The sequence below is a fragment of the Oncorhynchus masou genome, chromosome 23 (genome assembly GCF_036934945.1).
Source record: "Oncorhynchus masou masou isolate Uvic2021 chromosome 23, UVic_Omas_1.1, whole genome shotgun sequence".
Classification (NCBI taxonomy): Eukaryota; Metazoa; Chordata; class Actinopteri; order Salmoniformes; family Salmonidae; genus Oncorhynchus; species Oncorhynchus masou.
In genome coordinates this window covers 3,218,448-3,239,781 of record NC_088234.1, presented here as the reverse complement: position 1 = coordinate 3,239,781, position 21,334 = coordinate 3,218,448, and the positions used below count along the sequence as shown (strand labels likewise).

The window sequence follows — 21,334 nt, the reverse complement described above, 5'->3', positions numbered from 1 at the left end:
GGGACACAGAGCGAGTCAACAGCAGGAATATTGGGACACAACAGTCAACAGTAGGCAGTAGAACAAATGGGACACAGACAGTGAGTCAACAGTAGGAATATTGGGACACAGACAGCGAGTCAACAGTAGGAATATTGGGACACAGACAGCGAGTCAACAGCAGGAATATTGGGACACAGACAGCGAGTCAACAGTAGGCAGTAGGAATATTGGGACACAGACAGCGAGTCAACAGTAGGAATATTGGGACACAGACAGTGAGTCAACAGTAGGAATATTGGGACACAGACAGCGAGTCAACAGTAGGGATATTGGGACACAGGCACGAGTCAACAGTAGGGATATTGGGACACAGACAGTGACTCAACAGCTGGTATATTGGGACACAGACAGCGAGTCAACAGTAGGAATATTGGGACACAGACAGCGAGTCAACAGTAGGAATATTGGGACACAGACAGTGAGTCAACAGTAGGAATATTGGGACACAGACAGTGAGTCAACAGTAGGAATATTGGGACACAGGACAGCGAGTCAACAGTAGGGATATTGGGACACAGGCAGTGACTCAACAGCTGGTATATTGGGACACAGACAGTGAGTCAACAGTAGGGATATTGGGACACAGACAGTGAGTCAACAGTAGGGATATTGGGACACAGTCAGCGAGTCAACAGTAGGCAGTAGAACTATTGGGACACAGACAGTGAGTCAACAGTAGGGATATTGGGACACAGACAGCGAGTCAACAGTAGGCAGTAGGAAAATTGGGACACAGGTAGCGAGTCAACAGTAGGGATATTGGGACACAGGCAGTGACTCAACAGCTGGTATATTGGGACACAGACAGTAGTCAACAGTAGGGATATTGGGACACAGACAGCGAGTCAACAGTAGGGATATTGGGACACAGACAGTGAGTCAACAGTAGGGATATTGGGACACAGACAGTGAGTCAACAGCAGGAATATTGGGACACAGACAGCGAGTCAACAGTAGGCAGTAGGGATATTGGGACACAGACAGTGAGTCAACAGTAGGGATATTGGGACACAGACAGTGAGTCAACAGTAGGAATATTGGGACACAGACAGCGAGTCAACAGTAGGGATATTGGGACACAGACAGTGAGTCAACAGTAGGGATATTGGGACACAGACAGTGAGTCAACAGTAGGCAGTAGGAATATTGGGACACAGACAGCAAGTCAACAGTAGGCAGTAGAACTATTGGGACACAGACAGTGAGTCAACAGTAGGAATATTGGGACACAGACAGTCAACAGTAGGCAGTAGAAATATTGGGACACAGACAGTGAGTCAACAGTAGGAATATTGGGACACAGACAGTGAGTCAACAGTAGGAATATTGGGACACAGACAGCGAGTCAACAGTAGGGATATTGGGACACAGGCAGTGACTCAACAGCTGGTATATTGGGACACAGACAGTGAGTCAACAGTAGGGAAATTGGGACACAGTCAGAGAGTCAACAGTAGGCAGTAGAACTATTGGGACACAGACAGTGAGTCAACAGTAGGGATATTGGGACACAGACAGCGAGTCAACAGTAGGCAGTAGGAAAATTGGGACACAGGCAGAGAGTCAACAGTAGGGATATTGGGACACAGGCAGTCAACAGTAGCTGGTATATTGGGACACAGACAGCGAGTCAACAGTAGTAGGAATATTGGGACACAGACAGTGAGTCAACAGTAGGGATATTGGGACACAGACAGTGAGTCAACAGTAGGAATATTGGGACACAGACAGTGAGTCAACAGTAGGGATATTGGGACACAGACAGAGAGTCAACAGCAGGAATATTGGGACACAGACAGCGAGTCAACAGTAGGGATATTGGGACACAGACAGTGAGTCAACAGTAGGGATATTGGGACACAGACAGTGAGTCAACAGAAAGCAGTAGGAGTATTGGGACACAGACAGCGAGTCAACAGTAGGGATATTGGGTAGTCAACAGGATATTGGGACATAGACAGTGAGTCAACAGCAGCAGAATATTGGGACACAGACAGCAAGTCAACAGTAGGCAGTAGGAATATTGGGACACAGACAGCGAGTCAACAGTAGGGATATTGGGACACAGACAGTGAGTCAACAGTAGGGATATTGGGACACAGACAGTGAGTCAACAGTAGGGATATTGGGACACAGACAGTGAGTAAACAGCTGGAATATTGGGACACAGACAGTGAGTCAACATTAGGGATATTGGGACACAGGCAGTGACTCAACAGCTGGAATATTGGGACACAGACAGTGAGTCAACAGTAGGGATATTGGGACACAGACAGTGAGTCAACAGTAGGAATATTGGGACACAGACAGTGAGTCAACAGTAGGGATATTGGGACACAGACAGCGAGTCAACAGCAGTAGGAATATTGGGACACAGACAGCGAGTCAACAGTAGGGATATTGGAATACACAGGCAGTACTCAACAGCTGGTATATTGGGACACAGACAGCGAGTCAACAGTAGGGATATTGGGACACAGACAGCGAGTCAACAGTAGGGATATTGGGACACAGACAGTGAGTCAACAGGGATATTGGGACACAGACAGTGAGTCAACAGCAGGAATATTGGGACACAGACAGCGAGTCAACAGTAGGCAGTAGGGATATTGGGACACAGACAGTGAGTCAACAGTAGGGATATTGGGACACAGACAGTGAGTCAAAAGAAGGCAGTAGGAATATTGGGACACAGACAGCGAGTCAACAGTAGGGATATTGGGACACAGACAGTGAGTCAACAGTAGGGATATTGGGACACAGACAGTGAGTCAACAGTAGGCAGTAGGAATATTGGGACACAGACAGCAAGTCAACAGTAGGCAGTAGAATATTGGGACACAGACAGTGAGTCAACAGTAGGAATATTGGGACACAGACAGCGAGTCAACAGTAGGGATATTGGGACACAGGCAGTGACTCAACAGCTGGTATATTGGGACACAGACAGTGAGTCAACAGTAGGGAATATTGGGACACAGTCAGAGAGTCAACAGTAGGGTAGAATATTGGGACACAGACAGTGAGTCAACAGTAGGGATATTGGGACACAGACAGCGAGTCAACAGTAGGCAGTAGGAATATTGGGACACAGGCAGAGAGTCAACAGTAGGGATATTGGGACACAGGCAGTGACTCAACAGCTAGGTATATTGGGACACAGACAGCGAGTCAACAGTAGGGATATTGGGACACAGACAGTGAGTCAACAGTAGGGATATTGGGACACAGACAGTGAGTCAACAGTAGGAATATTGGGACACAGACAGTGAGTCAACAGTAGGGATATTGGGACACAGACAGAGAGTCAACAGTAGGAATATTGGGACACAGACAGCGAGTCAACAGTAGGGATATTGGGACACAGACAGTGAGTCAACAGTAGGGATATTGGGACACAGACAGTGAGTCAACAGAAAGCAGTAGGATATTGGGACACAGACAGCGAGTCAACAGTAGGGATATTGGGACATAGACAGTGAGTCAACAGAAGGCAGCAGGAATATTGGGACACAGACAGCAAGTCAACAGTAGGCAGTAGGAATATTGGGACACAGACAGCGAGTCAACAGTAGGGATATTGGGACACAGACAGTGAGTCAACAGTAGGGATATTGGGACACAGACAGTGAGTCAACAGTAGGGATATTGGGACACAGACAGTGAGTCAACAGCTGGAATATTGGGACACAGACAGTGAGTAGGGATATTGGGACACAGACAGTGACTCAACAGTAGGAATATTGGGACACAGACAGTGAGTCAACAGTAGGGATATTGGGACACAGACAGTGAGTCAACAGTAGGAATATTGGGACACAGACAGTGAGTCAACAGTAGGGATATTGGGACACAGACAGCGAGTCAACAGTAGGGATATTGGGACACAGACAGTGAGTCAACAGTAGGGATATTGGGACACAGACAGTGAGTCAACAGTAGGCAGTAGGAATATTGGGACACAGACAGCAAGTCAACAGTAGGCAGTAGAACTATTGGGACACAGACAGTGAGTCAACAGTAGGATATTGGGACACAGACAGCGAGTCAACAGTAGGCAGTAGAAATATTGGGACACAGACAGTGAGTCAACAGTAGGAATATTGGGACACAGACAGTGAGTCAACAGTAGGAATATTGGGACACAGGCAGCGAGTCAACAGTAGGGATATTGGGACACAGGAGTGACTCAACAGCTGGTATATTGGGACACAGACAGTGAGTCAACAGTAGGGAATATTGGGACACAGTCAGTGAGTCAACAGTAGGCAGTAGAGGAATATTGGGACACAGACAGTGAGTCAACAGTAGGGATATTGGGACACAGACAGCGAGTCAACAGTAGGCAGTAGGAATATTGGGACACAGGCAGAGAGTCAACAGTAGGGATATTGGGACACAGGCAGTGACTCAACAGCAGCTAGGAATATTGGGACACAGACAGCGAGTCAACAGTAGGGATATTGGGACACAGACAGTGAGTCAACAGTAGGGATATTGGGACACAGACAGTGAGTCAACAGTAGGAATATTGGGACACAGACAGTGAGTCAACAGTAGGGATATTGGGACACAGACAGCGAGTCAACAGCAGGAATATTGGGACACAGACAGCGAGTCAACAGTAGGGATATTGGGACACAGACAGTGAGTCAACAGTAGGGATATTGGGACACAGACAGTGAGTCAACAGAAAGCAGTAGGAGTATTGGGACACAGACAGCGAGTCAACAGTAGGGATATTGGGACATAGACAGTGAGTCAACAGAAGGCAGCAGGAATATTGGGACACAGACAGCAAGTCAACAGTAGGCAGTAGGAATATTGGGACACAGACAGCGAGTCAACAGTAGGGATATTGGGACACAGACAGTGAGTCAACAGTAGGGATATTGGGACACAGACAGTGAGTCAACAGTCAACATATAGGATATTGGGACACAGTGACTCAACAGCTGGAATATTGGGACACAGACAGTGAGTCAACAGTAGGAATATTGGGACACAGACAGTGAGTCAACAGTAGGAATATTGGGACACAGACAGTGAGTCAACAGTAGGGATATTGGGACACAGACAGTGAGTCAACAGTAGGGATATTGGGACACAGACAGTGAGTCAACAGTAGGAATATTGGGACACAGATAGTCAACAGTAGGGATATTGGGACACAGACAGTGAGTCAACAGTAGGGATATTGGGACAGACAGTCAACAGTGATTGGGACACAGACAGCTCAACAGGAATATTGGGACACAGAGTCAGTAGGAGTCAACAGTAGGCAGTAGAAATATTGGGACACAGACAGCGAATCAACAGTAGGCCGAGTAGAAATATTGGGACACAGACAGTGACTCAACAGTAGGCAGTAGAAATATTGGGACACAGCCAGCGAGTCAACAGTAGGCCGGAAATATTGGGACACAGACAGTGACTCAACAGTAGCAGGAATATTGGGACACAGACAGTGAGTCAACAGCAGGACCAGCTGAATACATGATGAGGGAGGAAGACCAGCTGAATACATGATGAGGGAGGAAGACCAGCTGAATACATGATAAGGGAGGAAGACCAGCTGAATACATGATGAGGGAGGAAGACCAGCTGAATACATGATGAGGGAGGAAGACCAGCTGAATACATGATGAGGGAGGAAGACCAGCTGAATACATGATGAGAGAGGAAAACCAGCTGAATACATGATCTATTCCAGAGGAAGGAATGATGAGGGAGGAAGACCAGCTCAATACATGATGAGGGAGGAAGACCAGCTGAATACATGATCTATAACAGAGGAAGGAATGATCAGGGCGGAAGACCAGCTGAATACATGAACTATTACAGAGGAAGGAATGATGATTGAGGAAGACCAGCTGAATACATGATCTATAACAGTTGAAGGAATGATGAGGGAGGAAGACCAGCTGAATACATGATCTATAACAGAGGAAGGAATGATGAGGGAGGAAGACCAGCTGAATACATGAACTATAACAGAGGAAGGAATGATGAGGGAGGAAGACCAGCTGATTACATGATAAGGGAGGAAGACCAGCTGAATACATGATCTATAACAGAGGAAGGAATGATGAGGGAGGAAGACCAGCTGAATACATGATGAGGGAGGAAGACCAGCTGAATACATGATGAGGGAGGAAGACCAGCTGAATACATGATGAGGGAGGAAGACCAGCTGAATACATGAACTATTACAGAGGAAGGAATGATGAGGGAGGAAGACCAGCTGAATACATGAGGGAGGAAGACCAGCTGAATACATGATCTATAACAGAGGAAGGAATGATGAGGGAGGAAGACCAGCTAAATATATGATGAGGGAGGAAGACCAGCTGAATACATGATGAGGGAGGAAGACCAGCTGAAGACATGATGAGGGAGGAAGACCAGCTGAATACATGAACTATTACAGAGGAAGGAATGATGAGGAGGAAGACCAGCGGAATACATGATCTATAACAGTTGAAGGAATGATGAGGGAGGAAGACCAGCTGAATACATGATCTATAACAGAGGAAGGAATGATGAGGGAGGAAGACCAGCTGAATACATGATCTATAACAGAGGAAGGAATGATGAGGGAGGAAGACCAGCTGAATACAAGATGAGGGAGGAAGACCAGCTGAATACATGAGGGAGGAAGACCAGCTGAATACATGATCTATAACAGAGGAATGAATGATGAGGGAGGAAGACCAGCTGAATACATGATGAGGGAGGAAGACCAGCTGAATACATGATAAGGGAGGAAGACCAGCTGAATACATAATCTATAACAGAGGAAGTAATGATGAGGAGGAAGACCAGCTGAATACATGAGGGAGGAAGACCAGCTGAATACATGATAAGGGAGGAAGACCAGCTGAATGCATAATCTATAACAGAGGAAGTAATGATGAGGGGAGGAAGACCAGCTGAATACATGAGGGAGGAAGACCAGCTGAATACATGATCTATAACAGAGGAAGGAATGATGAGTGAGGAAGACCAGCTGAATACATGATGAGGGAGGAAGACCAGCTGAATACATGATGAGGGAGGAAGACCAGCTGAATACATGATGAGGGAGGAAGACCAGCTGAATACATGAACTATTACAGAGGAAGGAATGATGAGGGAGGAAGACCAGCTGAATACATGATCTATAACAGAGGAAGGAATGATGAGGGAGGAAGACCAGCTGAATACATGATCTATAACAGAGGAAGAAATGATGAGGGAGGAAGACCAGCTGAATACATGATGAGGGAGGAAGACCAGCTGAATACATGAGGGAGGAAGACCAGCTGAATACATGATCTATAACAGAGGAAGGAATGATGAGGGAGGAAGACCAGCTGAATACATGATGAGGAGGAAGACCAGCTGAATACATGATAAGGGAGGAAGACCAGCTGAATACATAATCTATAACAGAGGAAGTAATGATGAGGGAGGAAGACCAGCTGAATACATGAGGGAGGAAGACCAGCTGAATACATGATGAGGGAGGAAGACCAGCTGAATACATGATGAGGGAGGAAGACCAGCTGAATACATGATCTATTCCAGAGGAAGGAATGATGAGGCAGGAAGACCAGCTGAATACATGATGAGGGAGGAAGACCAGCTGAATACATTTACATTTACATTTAAGTCATTTAGCAGACAATACATGAACTATAACAGAGGAAGGAATGATGAGGGAGGAAGACCAACTCAATACATGATGAGGGAGGAAGACCAGCTGAATACATGATCTATAACAGAGGAAGGAATGATCAGGGCGGAAGACCAGCTGAATACATGAACTATTACAGAGGAAGGAATGATGAGGGAAGAAGACCAGCTGAATACATGATCTATAACAGAGGAAGGAATGATGAGGGAGGAAGACCAGCTCAATACATGATGAGGGAGGGAGACCAGCTGAATACATGATCTATAACAGAGGAAGGAATGATCAGGGCGGAAGACCAGCTGAATACATGAACTATTACAGAGGAAGGAATGATGAGGGAGGAAGACCAGCTGAATACATGATCTATAACAGTTGAAGGAATGATGAGGGAGGAAGACCAGCTGAATACATGATCTATAACAGAGGAAGGAATGATGAGGGAGGAAGACCAGCTAAATACATGAACTATAACAGAGGAAGGAATGATGAGGGAGGAAGACCAGCTCAATACATGATGAGGGAGGAAGACCAGCTGAATACATAATCTATAACAGAGGAAGTAATGATGAGGGAGGAAGACCAGCTGAATACATGAGGGAGGAAGACCAGCTGAATACATGATCTATAACAGAGGAAGGAATGATGAGGGAGGAAGACCAGCTAAATACATGATGAGGAGGAAGACCAGCTGAATACATGATGAGGGAGGAAGACCAGCTGAATACATGATGAGGGAGGAAGACCAGCTGAATACATGAACTATTACAGAGGAAGGAATGATGAGGGAGGAAGACCAGCTGAATACATGATCTATAACAGTTGAAGGAATGATGAGGGAGGAAGACCAGCTGAATACATGATGTGGGAGGAAGACCAGCTGAATACATGAGGGAGGAAGACCAGCTGAATACATGATCTATAACAGAGGAATGAATGATGAGGGAGGAAGACCAGCTGAATACATGATGAGGGAGGAAGACCAGCTGAATACATGATAAGGGAGGAAGACCAGCTGAATACATAATCTATAACAGAGGAAGTAATGATGAGGGAGGAAGACCAGCTGAATACATGATCTATAACAGAGGAATGAATGATGAGGGAGGAAGACCAGCTGAATACATGATGAGGGAGGAAGACCAGCTGAATACATGATAAGGGAGGAAGACCAGCTGAATACATAATCTATAACAGAGGAAGTAATGATGAGGGAGGAAGACCAGCTGAATACATGAGGGAGGAAGACCAGCTGAATACATGATAAGGGAGGAAGACCAGCTGAATACATAATCTATAACAGAGGAAGTAATGATGAGGGAGGAAGACCAGCTGAATACATGAGGGAGGAAGACCAGCTGAATACATGATCTATAACAGAGGAAGGAATGATGAGGGAGGAAGACCAGCTGAATACATAATGAGGGAGGAAGACCAGCTGAATACATGATGAGGGAGGAAGACCAGCTGAATACATGATGAGGGAGGAAGACCAGCTGAATACATGAACTATTACAGAGGAAGGAATGATGAGGGAGGAAGACCAGCTGAATACATGATCTATAACAGTTGAAGGAATGATGAGGGAGGAAGACCAGCTGAATACATGATCTATAACAGAGGAAGGAATGATGAGGGAGGAAGACCAGCTGAATACATGATCTATAACAGAGGAAGGAATGATGAGGGAGGAAGACCAGCTGAATACATGATGAGGGAGGAAGACCAGCTGAATACATGAGGGAGGAAGACCAGCTGAATACATGATCTATAACAGAGGAAGGAATGATGAGGGAGGAAGACCAGCTGAATACATGATAAGGGAGGAAGACCAGCTGAATACATAATCTATAACAGAGGAAGTAATGATGAGGGAGGAAGACCAGCTGAATACATGAGGGAGGAAGACCAGCTGAATACATGATCTATAACAGAGGAAGGAATGATGAGGGAGGAAGACCAGCTGAATACATGATGAGGGAGGAAGACCAGCTGAATACATGATGAGGGAGGAAGACCAGCTGAATACATGATGAGGGAGGAAGACCAGCTGAATACATGATCTATTACAGAGGAAGGAATGATGAGGGAGGAAGACCAGCTGAATACATGATCTACAACAGAGGAAGGAATGATGAGGGAGGAAGACCAGCTGAATAGATGATAAGGGAGGAAGACCAGCTGAATACATGATCTATAACAGAGGAAGGAATGATAAGGGAGGAAGACCAGCTGAATAGATGATAAGGGAGGAAGACCAGCTGAATACATGATCTATAACAGAGGAAGGAATGATGAGGGAGGAAGACCAGCTCAATACATGATGAGGGAGGAAGACCAGCTGAATATATGATCTATAACAGAGGAAGGAATGATGAGGGAGGAAGACCAGCTGAATACATGATAAGGGAGGAAGACCAGCTGAATACATGATGAGGGAGGAAGACCAGCTGAATACATGATGAGGGAGGAAAACCAGCTGAATACATGATGAGGGAGGAAAACCAGCTGAATACATGATCTATAACAGAGGAAGGAATGATGAGGGAGGAAGACCAGCTGATTACATGATGAGGAGGAAGACCAGCTGAATACATGATCTATAACAGAGGAAGGAATGATGAGGGAGGAAGACATGTTGATATTTCAGCAGCCAATCATTTAGCCAGATTTACCAATACAACCTCTGATCACATCTCCAGTATTCATGACTCACCAACAAAGAGTTGAATGGTGGTTTCCTTCATCAGTGTTGGAATGAAGCACTTGTAGCTTCCAGTATCAGAGAGAGTCACTCTGTTCAGCTTTAAGGAGACGTTGCCGTTCTTCAGTTCTTCTTGAAACATTGATGTCCTTCCCCTGTAGGATGTATGTTGATCCTCATTGGAGTCTCGACCGTCAAGGTAAAGATGGACGTTTCTTGTTCTCAGGTACAATCCTGTCCACTCCACTGTCATGTCCTCAGCACTGACATTGGGTTTCAGGGAACATGGCAGAATGACGTCATCACCAGCTAAGGGAACGACTGGGACAGCCGGTCCAACAACCAGAACCTCAGACGGCCCTGGAGAAAAACAAAATGACACACAGTTAAAGATCCCTCACACCTCCAGAGGGGTGTTCATGTTTTGGTACCCTTCCCCAGATCTGTGCGTCGACACAATCCCGCCTCGGAGCTCTACGGACAATTCCTTCGACCTCATGTCTTGGTTTCTGCTCTGACATGCACTGTCAACTGTGGGACCTTATATACACAGGTGTGTACCTTTCCAAATAATGTCCAATTAATTGAATTTACCACAGGTGGACTCCAATCAAGTTGTAGAAACATCTCAAGGAGGATCAATGGAAACAGGATGCACCTGAGATCAATTTTTAGTCTAATAGCAAATGGTCTAATTACTTTTAAATAAGGCATTTCAGGAAGAAAAAATCTTGAGATTTGCTACATTCTCTAAGCCTATTTTCTCTTTGTCATTAAGCTGTCATCAAGGCAAAGGGTGGCTACTTTGAAGAATCTCAAATATAAAATATATTTTCATTTGTTTAACACTTTTTTGTTTACTACATGATTCCATATGTGTTATTTCATGGTTTTGATGTCTTCACTATTATTCTACAATGTAGAAAATAGTAAAAAATGAAATACATTTTTTTTTAAATCCCAAAGCAGACTAGGGGGAAAATATGTCACTTCACCCTGCTGCTGTAATAAAACATTTTGATAACTCGACTCTCTCGACAAACAGAACATGTTTTAACAGATGTCTCTTCCCGTTCATCAAATGGCAGTTTGGATAGAAAACATAAACAAAAAGACAAACAAAAAATACTAACATTTTAAAATTGACACAATAAAGTCGGGTGCTCATTTCCATTGTGGTAAATAAATAAACAAACAATGACAATAGGCCTAGTGTAAATACAGACTCATTACAGACACATTAAAAGGTTCTACTGTTCACACATTCATTTCTAAAGTGGTCATGGTTGGCTTTGAGTTGCTGTGGTAGTTTGTTCCAGTCAACAGCACTGGTATATACAATGGGTTCTTACCAGATAGAGTATTATATTTAAAACAGTGAATATTAGGGTCTCTGGTTCTGGTATTATGCTGGTAGACATCTCTAACAAATGAAAAATACTTTAGGTACCTGGAGGCTGAGTGATATTTCTGTGAATCAGACCAAGATGAATTAATGCTACTATATTTTTCCATAGATAGCCAGCCTATCAGCTTCAAATGCTGGACCTCCAGATGAGGGGGCAGTACCATTCTTACAGACTTGTTTTGGCTGGTCTGTATATTATTCTGTAGCTGTTTGGGGCTGCTGGTGAACCCTGATGAGATAATCATAGTAACACTAGACTAGGTGTTTGGGGCTGCTGGGGACCATGATGATAATCAGAAACTAGACTAGATGTTTGGGGCTGCTGGGGAACCATGATGTGCAGCATAATCAGACACTAGACTAGATGTTTGGGGCTGCTGGTGAACCCTGATGTGCAGCATAATCAGACACTAGACTAGATGTTTGGGGCTGCTGGGGAACCATGATGTGCAGCATAATCAGACACTAGACTAGATGTTTGGGGCTGCTGGGGAACCATGATGTGCAGCATAATCAGACACTAGACTAGATGTTTGGGGCTGCTGGGGAACCATGATGATAATCAGACACTAGACTAGATGTTTGGGGCTGCTGGGGAACCATGATGATAATCAGACACTAGACTAGATGTTTGGGGCTGCTGGGGAACCATGATGTGCAGCATAATCAGACACTAGACTAGATGTTTGGGGCTGCTGGGGAACCATGATGATAATCAGAAACTAGACTAGATGTTTGGGGCTGCTGGGGAACCATGATGTGCAGCATAATCAGACACTAGACGAGATGTTTGGGGCTGCTGGGGAACCATGATGTGCAGCATAATCAGACACTAGACTAGATGTTTGGGGCTGCTGGGGAACCATGATGTGCAGCATAATCAGACACTAGACTAGATGTTTGGGGCTGCTGGGGAACCAGTAAACTAAAACCACAGTAAACTAAAACATTGTATACTGTTGTTTAAGATACTTATCAAGGCATATTGACATTAGAGAGAGACATAAAGCGAGAAATAAAGCAATCACAGGTGTTGATTGGGAGAGCGAGCTTAGACAACAACAGGTAAAATGGTGATGAATGGGCAGAGAGGGTCGGTTAACTACACACAGGTAAAATGGCGATGAATGGACAGAGAGGGTCGGTTAACTACACACAGGGCCCGAGTTCGAGGCTGGAGCCAACAGATAAACAAAATAAACAAAATGGAGTACCATGATTAATGACCAGTCCAGCTGGCATTAGCTATGTGGCCAAGTGATCATAGGGTCCAGCATTAGATGAAACAGGGAAGCCGTTAGGTGGTCGCTACTAGCAACCGGCCTTTGTTAGACGTCGGTAAAGACGCGCCGGCCTGCTAACTTTAGGAACTCCTCCTGCTCCTCCTTGCACAAAGGCGGAGGTAGCGGTCCTGCTACTGGGTTGTTGCCCTCCTACGGCCTCCTCCACGTCTCCTGATGTACTGGCCTGTCTCCTGGTAGCGCCTCCATGCTCTGGACACTACGCTGACAGACACAGCAAACCTTCTTGCCACAGCTCTCATTGATGTTCCATCCTGGATGAGCTGCACTACCTGAGCCACTTGTGTGGGTTGTAGACTCCGTCTCATGCTACCACGAGAGTGAAAGCACCGCCAGCATTCAAAAGTGACCAAAACATCAGCCAGGAAGCATAGGAACTGAGAAGTGGTCTGTGGTCCCCACCTGCAGAACCACTCCTTTATTGGGGGTGTCTTGCTTATTGTCTATAATTTCCACCTGTTGTCTATTCCATTTGCACAACAGCATGTGACATTTATTGTCAATCAGTGTTGCTTCCTAAGTGGACAGTTTGATTCCACAGAAGTGTGATTGACTTGGAGTTACATTGTGTTGTTTAAGTGTTCCCTTTATTTTTTTGAGCAGTGTATAAATAGGGCAGTGTGCAACTGATATGTGAGACGTATTAATGCCAAAATAACATGCAAAAAGGCAACTACAAATATATATGTATTTTTAGCTAGAGCCCCACCTGCCCTGAATGACGGGTCGCCACTGATCTGTTCAACTCAGATGGTAAAACGTCTCTTCTTTCTCGTCATAACCATGGCGACACTTCCTTTAGCTAAACTAAGCTTAACAATGTTCGCCAGTCTCTACTTTATGCGCCACTTCGATACAGCTACGATTTTCGTAACAAGTTAGGAAAGCATTTTCGTTAACCCTAACCATATTCCTAAACTTAAATGAATTATCCTAACCTACTTTGGGAAAATCTCCTAACCTGCTGCGAAAAAGTCACTGTTGTATCGAAGTAGCGTGAAAACAGTGTTTCTCTGCCACGGACAGCACCACCCTACAGCACCACACCCAAACTGTCCCGTCTGATCAGACGACAAGACATCGACATTTCCTGCACTCGGTTATGATCCTGCACTTGAATTCTCCCCGTTTCTTTCTTATTAATATTATGTTCAGATAATAAAATAGCCTACAGGCTAAATAATGAAGGAATAATGTTGTGTCCTACCTGTCGTTATCAATGAAACACTGATGAACAGAATCCCAAAACACCAGACCGCCGAGGTCGGAAAGGTCTTCATTTCACGAACAAAACAAGTCTGACTCCAAGGTAAAGCTGTTTGTAACTGGAGAATAAAACTATTAGGAGTTTAGAAAAATAAACCAAAACTGTCGAAAGGCTAATTTGGCAACGAACAGAATGTAACACGACGTCTGTTCCAGAAATAACGGAGGAAAAGGGTGGTGGAGTTTCACACTTTACTTTCACTTTCACTTACAGTACTTCTAGTTGAATATCATCTCGCGATATCTAGCTCCATCTAGTGTTCTGATACGGACATTAACTTCATGTCATCTCGCGATATCTAGCTCAGTCTAGTGTTCTGATATGGACATTAACTTCATCTCATCTCGCGATATCTAGCTCGGTCTAGTGTTCTGATATGGACATGAACTTCATGCCAAATGTTCTAGAACATGTGAATCATGAAATAAATGTGACAACAACAGTGCGACCTTCAGGGCAGATGGGGCTCTGTTTTTCGCTAACACTTTACCTAAACTTAACTAATTCTCCTAACCTGCTTCGAAAAAGTCACTGTTGTATCGAAGTAGCGTGAAAACAGTGTTTCTCTGCCACGGACAGCACCACCCTACAGCACCACACCCAAACTGTCCCGTCTGATCAGACGACAAGACATCGACATTTCCTGCACTCGGTTATGATCCTGCACTTGAATTCTCCCCGTTTCTTTCTTATTAATATTATGTTCAGATAATAAAATAGCCTACAGGCTAAATAATGAAGGAATAATGTTGGGTCCTACCTGTCGTTATCAATGAAACACTGATGAACAGAATCCCAAAACACCAGACCGCCGAGGTCGGAAAGGTCTTCATTTCACGAACAAAACAAGTCTGACTCCAAGGTAAAGCTGTTTGTAACTGGAGAATAAAACTATTAGGAGTTTAGAAAAATAAACCAAAACTGTCGAAAGGCTAATTTGGCAACGAACAGAATGTAACACGACGTCTGTTCCAGAAATAACGGGGGAAAAGGGTGGTGGAGTTTCACACTTTACTTTCACTTTCACTTACAGTACTTCTAGTTGAATATCATCTCGCGATATCTAGCTCCATCTAGTGTTCTGATACGGACATTAACTTAATGTCATCTCGCGATATCTAGCTCCCTCTAGTGTTCTGATATGGAAATTAACTTCATGTCAAATTTCCTCAAACACATACGAGCACAAATGTGAATCGTGAAATGAATGTGACAACAACTAGGCTGTAGTAAATATTTCAACTAGAAACAACTTACGATTTGAAATGACCCAAGAACACTGATCATATAAAATGAATGTGACTTTCACTGTCAGTTGTTGACTAGCTAGACAGGTGTGAGTAGTATGGCAGAAATTGCACTAATTTTATCAGAGAGGGAGGTAGAGTTATCACCATGTTGCTGCATGATACTTTAACATTAATTAAATATTAGAGATATACTCAAGAATGGAGCATATAGAAGATACTCAAGGCCCTGGGGGCTGTAGGGGGAACCTGGAATGGAGCATTTAGAAGATACTCAGCCCCCAGGGCCTTGAGTATAATATAATAATAAATAATATATCCCATTTAGCAGATGCTAAATGGAGCATTTAGAAGATACTCAAGGCCCTCAAGGCCCTGGGGGCTGTAGGGGAAACCTGGAATGGAGCATTTAGAAGATACTCAAGGCCCTGGGGGCTGTAGGGGAAACCTGGAATGAAGTATTTAGAAGATACTCAAGGCCCTGGGGGCTGTAGGGAAAACCTGGAATGGAGCATTTAGAAGATAGAAGATGTCCTGTGTGGCTCAGTCGGTAGAGCACGGCGCTTGCAATGCCATGCGTCGTGGGTTCGATTCCCCGCTGGGGCCACCCATATGCAAAAGTAGTGGCCCCAGCCGACTTGTAAGTCGCTTTGGACAAAAGCGTCTGCTAAATGGGATATATTATTTATTATTATATTATACTCAAGGCCCTGGGGGCTGTAGGGGAAACCTGGAATGGAGCATTTAGAAGATACTCAAGGCCCTGGGGGCTGTAGGGGAAACCTGGAATGGAGCATTTAGAAGATACTCAAGGCCCTGGGGGCTGTAGGGGGAACCTGGAATGGAGCATTTAGAAATACAAAGTGAATGAAATGAAAAATAAAGTGGTTGTGATGTCATTCAGAACAGATTAAAAAGCAGGCTACATGATTGAGGAAAATAATTTATTGTTATCAATCTGAGATACAGTTATCAACACTTTACAACATGGTTCAATCAGGGCTACAGTTATCAACACTTTACAACATGGTTCAATCAGAGATACAGTTATCAACACTTTAAACATGGTTCAATCAGAGCTACAGTTATCAACACTTTACAACATGGTTCAATCAGAGCTACAGTTATCAACATGGTTCAATCAGAGATAGTTATCAACACTTTGAACCATGTTCTAACATGCAAAGTAGCTGAAAAGTTGCTAATTAGCTGAAATGCTGAAGTTGTCCATGACGAGATTTGAACCCGTAACCTTTACGTAACGTTTGTTATTGCCTTCTTAAGTGTCCTCAGGCTACTACAATCCAGGAATATGTGTGTGTGTGTGTTTTATGTGTGTGTTGAGTGTTTTTTTGTTTGTTTGTTTTTTACCTTTATTTAACCAGGCAAGTCAGTTAAGAACAAATTCTTATTTTCAATGACGGCCTGGGAACAGTGGGTTAACTGCCTGTTCAGGGGCAGAATGACAGATTTGTACCTTGTCAGCTCAGGGATTAGAACTTGCAACCTTTCAGTTACTAGTCTAACGCTCTAACCACTAGGCTACCCTGCCGCCCCTGTATGGTGTGTATGTTTTGTGTGTGTGTATAGTGTGTATAGTGTGTATGTTATGTGTGTACAGTGTGTATAGTGCGTATGTTATGTGTGTGTATAGTGTGTATAGTGTGTATGTTGTGTGTATAGTGTGTATGTTATGTGTGTGTGTATAGTGTGTATAGTGTGTATAGTGTGTATGTTGTGTGTATAGTGTGTATGTTATGTGTGTGTGTATAGTGTATATAGTGTGTATGTTGTGTGTATAATGTGTATGTTATGTGTATATAGTGTGTATAGTGTGTATAGTGTGTATAGTGTGTATAGTGTGTATCTTATGTGTTTATAGTGTGTATAGTGTGTATGTTGTGTGTGTGTGTGTGTGTGTATAGTGTGTATACAGTGGTTGCTTCTTTAAAAGTTGTGTCATACTGCAGCACACCTTGCGGGCTGCTGCTGCATTCTGTGGCACATTATCTAATTGTCAGCCATTTTTTCATTTAATGTTAGTTTGACCACCAGAGGGCATCTTTGAGATGCAGTAGATTATTTGATAGTCTTCCATATTGACTTTACCAGATAATTTAAAAATTTTTTTTTGTAATATCATAGTATATGGGATTGATTTTAAGAAATGTTGCTTAATTGATTTGATTAATATTATGGTGTTTCTATTCTGAGAAAAATAAAAACCCTCAGGGCCTATTTCCCTACATAAGGGAGAGCAGGCCACGTCTGTACTACAGAATGCAGACATGTGGGAGACCAGGGTTCAATTCCGGAGTAAATAAAAATGTGTTCTTAACTGATTCCATATGTGTTATTTCATAGTTGTTCACTATTATTCTACAATGTAGGAAATACATTGCGCTCTACGGACTCTGCAGCTTGAGTTTTTTTTTTTTTTTTTGCACAGTCGATGGACTTCGGGCAAGAAGGTTGAGTGTTCGAAACCTGCTCCCTGCTTGTTTCAGATTGTTTAATTGTATTTTTTAAATAGCGTTCCCAAGGTAAACAGACTTTTTCTCAGGTCCAGATTGTAGAATATACATATAATTTACAGATTAAGATAGAAAACACTCCAAAGTTTCCAAAACTGTCAAAATATTGTCTGTGAGTATAACATAACTGATATTGCAGGCAAAAGCCTGAGAAAAATCCTATCCGGAAGTGACTCATCTTTTGAAAGCGCTGCGTTCCAATGTGTCCCCATTGAGCAGTGAATGGGCTATCAACTAGATTACGCTTTCTACGTATTCCCCAAGGTGTCTACAGTATTGTGACATAGTTTTATGCATTTATGTTGAAGAATACCCGTAGGGGGCTACATTGCGCAAGTGGTCACATGATGATGCTCCCAGAGAAATTCTTGCGTAAAATACAGAGGTAGCCATTATTCCAATCACTCCTACTGAGAAACCAATTGTCCCGGTTGATATATTATCGAATAGATATTTGAAAAACAACTTGAGGATTGATTATAAACAACTTTTTCCATGTTTCTGTCGATATTATGGAGCTAATTTGGAATATTTTTTGGGGCATTGTCGTGACTGCAATTTCCGGTCGATTTCTCAGTCAAACATGAAGAACAAACGGAGCTATTTCACCTACAAAAATAATCTTTTGGGAAACAATTAACTTTGGCTATCTACCTGGGAGTCTCGTGAGTGAAAACATCCGAAGTTCATCAAAGGTAAACAATTCATTTGATTGATTTTCTGATTTTTGTGACAAGGTTAATTAGTGTCAGTCGATGATGCAGGTGTAGAAGCACGGAGGCTAGGAAAAACTCCCTAGAAAGGCCAAAACCTAGGAAGAAACCTAGAGAGGATCCAGGCTATGAGGGGTGGCCAGTCCTCTTCTGGCTGTGCCGGGTGGAGATTATAATAGAACATGGCCAAGATGTTCAAATGTTCATAAATGACCAGCATGGTCGAATAATAATAAGGCAGAACAGTTGAAACTGGAGCAGCAGCACGGCCAGGGGGACTGGGGACAGCAAGGAGTCATCATGTCAGGTAGTCCTGGGGCATGGTCCTAGGGCTCAGGTCCTCCGAGAGAGAGAAAGAAAGAGAGAAGGAGAGAATTAGAGAACGCACACTTAGATTCACACAGGACACCGAATTGGACAGGAGAAGTACTCCAGATATAACAAACTGACCCCAGCCCCCGACACAAACTACTGCAGCATAAATACTGGAGGCTGAGACAGGAGGGGTCAGGAGACACTGTGGCCCCATCCGAGGCCACCAACGGACAGGGCCAAACAGGAAGGATGTAACCCCACCCACTTTGCCAAAGCACAGCCCCCACACCACGAGAGGGATATCTTCAACCACCAACTTACCATCCTGAGACAAGGCTGAGTATAGCCCACAAAGATCTCCGCCATGGCACAACCCAAGGGGGGGCGCCAACCCAGACAGGATGATGGTATGATGGTAACCTTGAAATCAGCCCTTGCTTTGACAGGAAGCCAGTGTAGGGAGGCTAGCACTGGAGAAATATGATAAATTGTTTTGGTTCTAGTCAGGATTCTAGCAGCCGTATTTAGCACTAACTGAAGTTTATTTAGTGCTTTATCCGGGTAGCCGGAAAGTAGAGCATTGCAGTCGTCTAACCTAGAAGTGACAAAAGCATGGATTAATTTTTCTGAATCATTTTTGGACAGAAAGTTTCTGATTTTTGCAATGTTACGTAGATGGAAAAAAGTTGTCCTTGAAATGGTCTTGAAATGTTCTTCAAAGAGAGATCAGGGTCCAGAGTAACGCCAGTCTGTAACCATTAAAATCCCACACCACATTATCCATCTCCTATCAGTCTATAACTGTAACAGTCTGGGTGTAGCTGGTGCAGAGGAGTCAGGTGTAGGACAGCAGAGATGAGTAATAAAAGTAACTCAATAATATAAATTCCATGAAGAAATACCAAGCCCACACAAAAGGACCGAAATACAATAAACAAACACGCACAAAAAACATGGGTAAAACAGAGGGTTAAATAATTAACATGCAATGGGGGAATTGAAACCAGGTGTGTAAAACAAAGACAAAACAAATGGAAAATGAAAAGTGAATGCCGCCGAACAAGGAGAGGGACCAACTTCGCGGAAGTCATGACAATAACCATTCAAATCCACCCACCACATTACCCATCTCCTATTAGTCTATAACCATTAAAATCCCCCACCACATTACCCATCTCCCATCAGTCTGTATCCATTCAAATCCACCCACCACATTACCCATCTATCAGTCTATAACATTAAAATCCCCCACCACACCAGAGCATACTATGAATATTAAAATCCACACACCACGTGACCCATCTCCTATCTTAACTTTTTACATTCCCAAGGCCAGCAACTCCAGTCTCTTATACAGGTTGTAAAAGTTCACTATTAACATATTCCCCCTCCTAACTACACCTCTAAGTCTACATACTCCTGTTCAACTCCCTCTTCCACACAGCCAGACGGATCCCCTGTTTTATAAAGGTATCACACCCTCCTCCTTCCCCATTGTATTATCCTGTACATTTTCCCATGTCAGTCCTGTGATCCCAAGAACCTCACCTCCTGCTCCACTATGATCTGTATCTTCTTAGTATTAGATTGTCTGTGCAGTTGATTGCTGCTGTCACAAATGAAACAACCTTCCTCATGTGTCCTTTAGTGTGGAGTTCTCCCCATTCTGCTCCCTCCCTCATGCCAAACCTGCATTTCAATCTGCCCTGGAATACCTGCTCTTCTAGGTGACCAGATTGTTTCTGGAATACCTGTTCTTCTAGGTGCCCCGACTGTTTCTGGAATACCTGCTCTTCTAGGTGCCCCGACTGTTTCTGGAATACCTGCTCTTCTAGGTGACCAGACTATTTCTGGAATACCTGCTCTTCTAGGTGACCAGGCTGTTTCTGGAATACCTGCTCTTCTAGGTGACCAGACTATTTCTGGAATACCTGCTCTTCTAGGTGACCAGGCTGTTTCTGGAATACCTGCTCTTCTAGGTGCACCGGCTGTTTCTAGAATACCTGCTCTTCTAGGTGACCAGATTGTTTCGGGAATACCTGCTCTTCTATGTGACCAGACTGTTTCTGGAATACCTGCTCTTCTAGGTGACCAGACTGTTTCTGGAATACCTGCTCTTCTAGGTGAC

The 21,334-nt window shown here is 43.8% G+C and overlaps 1 protein-coding gene across 1 annotated transcript in view; it reads right to left on the bottom strand.

Annotated features, from left to right (window-relative positions):
* The window catches only part of LOC135510175 (uncharacterized), a 51,891-nt gene extending 41,353 nt beyond the window's left edge, over positions 1-10,538 (bottom strand). The window contains exon 1 of the mRNA XM_064930965.1: positions 10,434-10,538. The gene's annotated coding sequence lies outside the window, so the exon portion shown is untranslated. The remainder of the gene's footprint in view (positions 1-10,433) is intronic.
* Between the last annotated feature and the right edge of the window lie 10,796 nt (positions 10,539-21,334).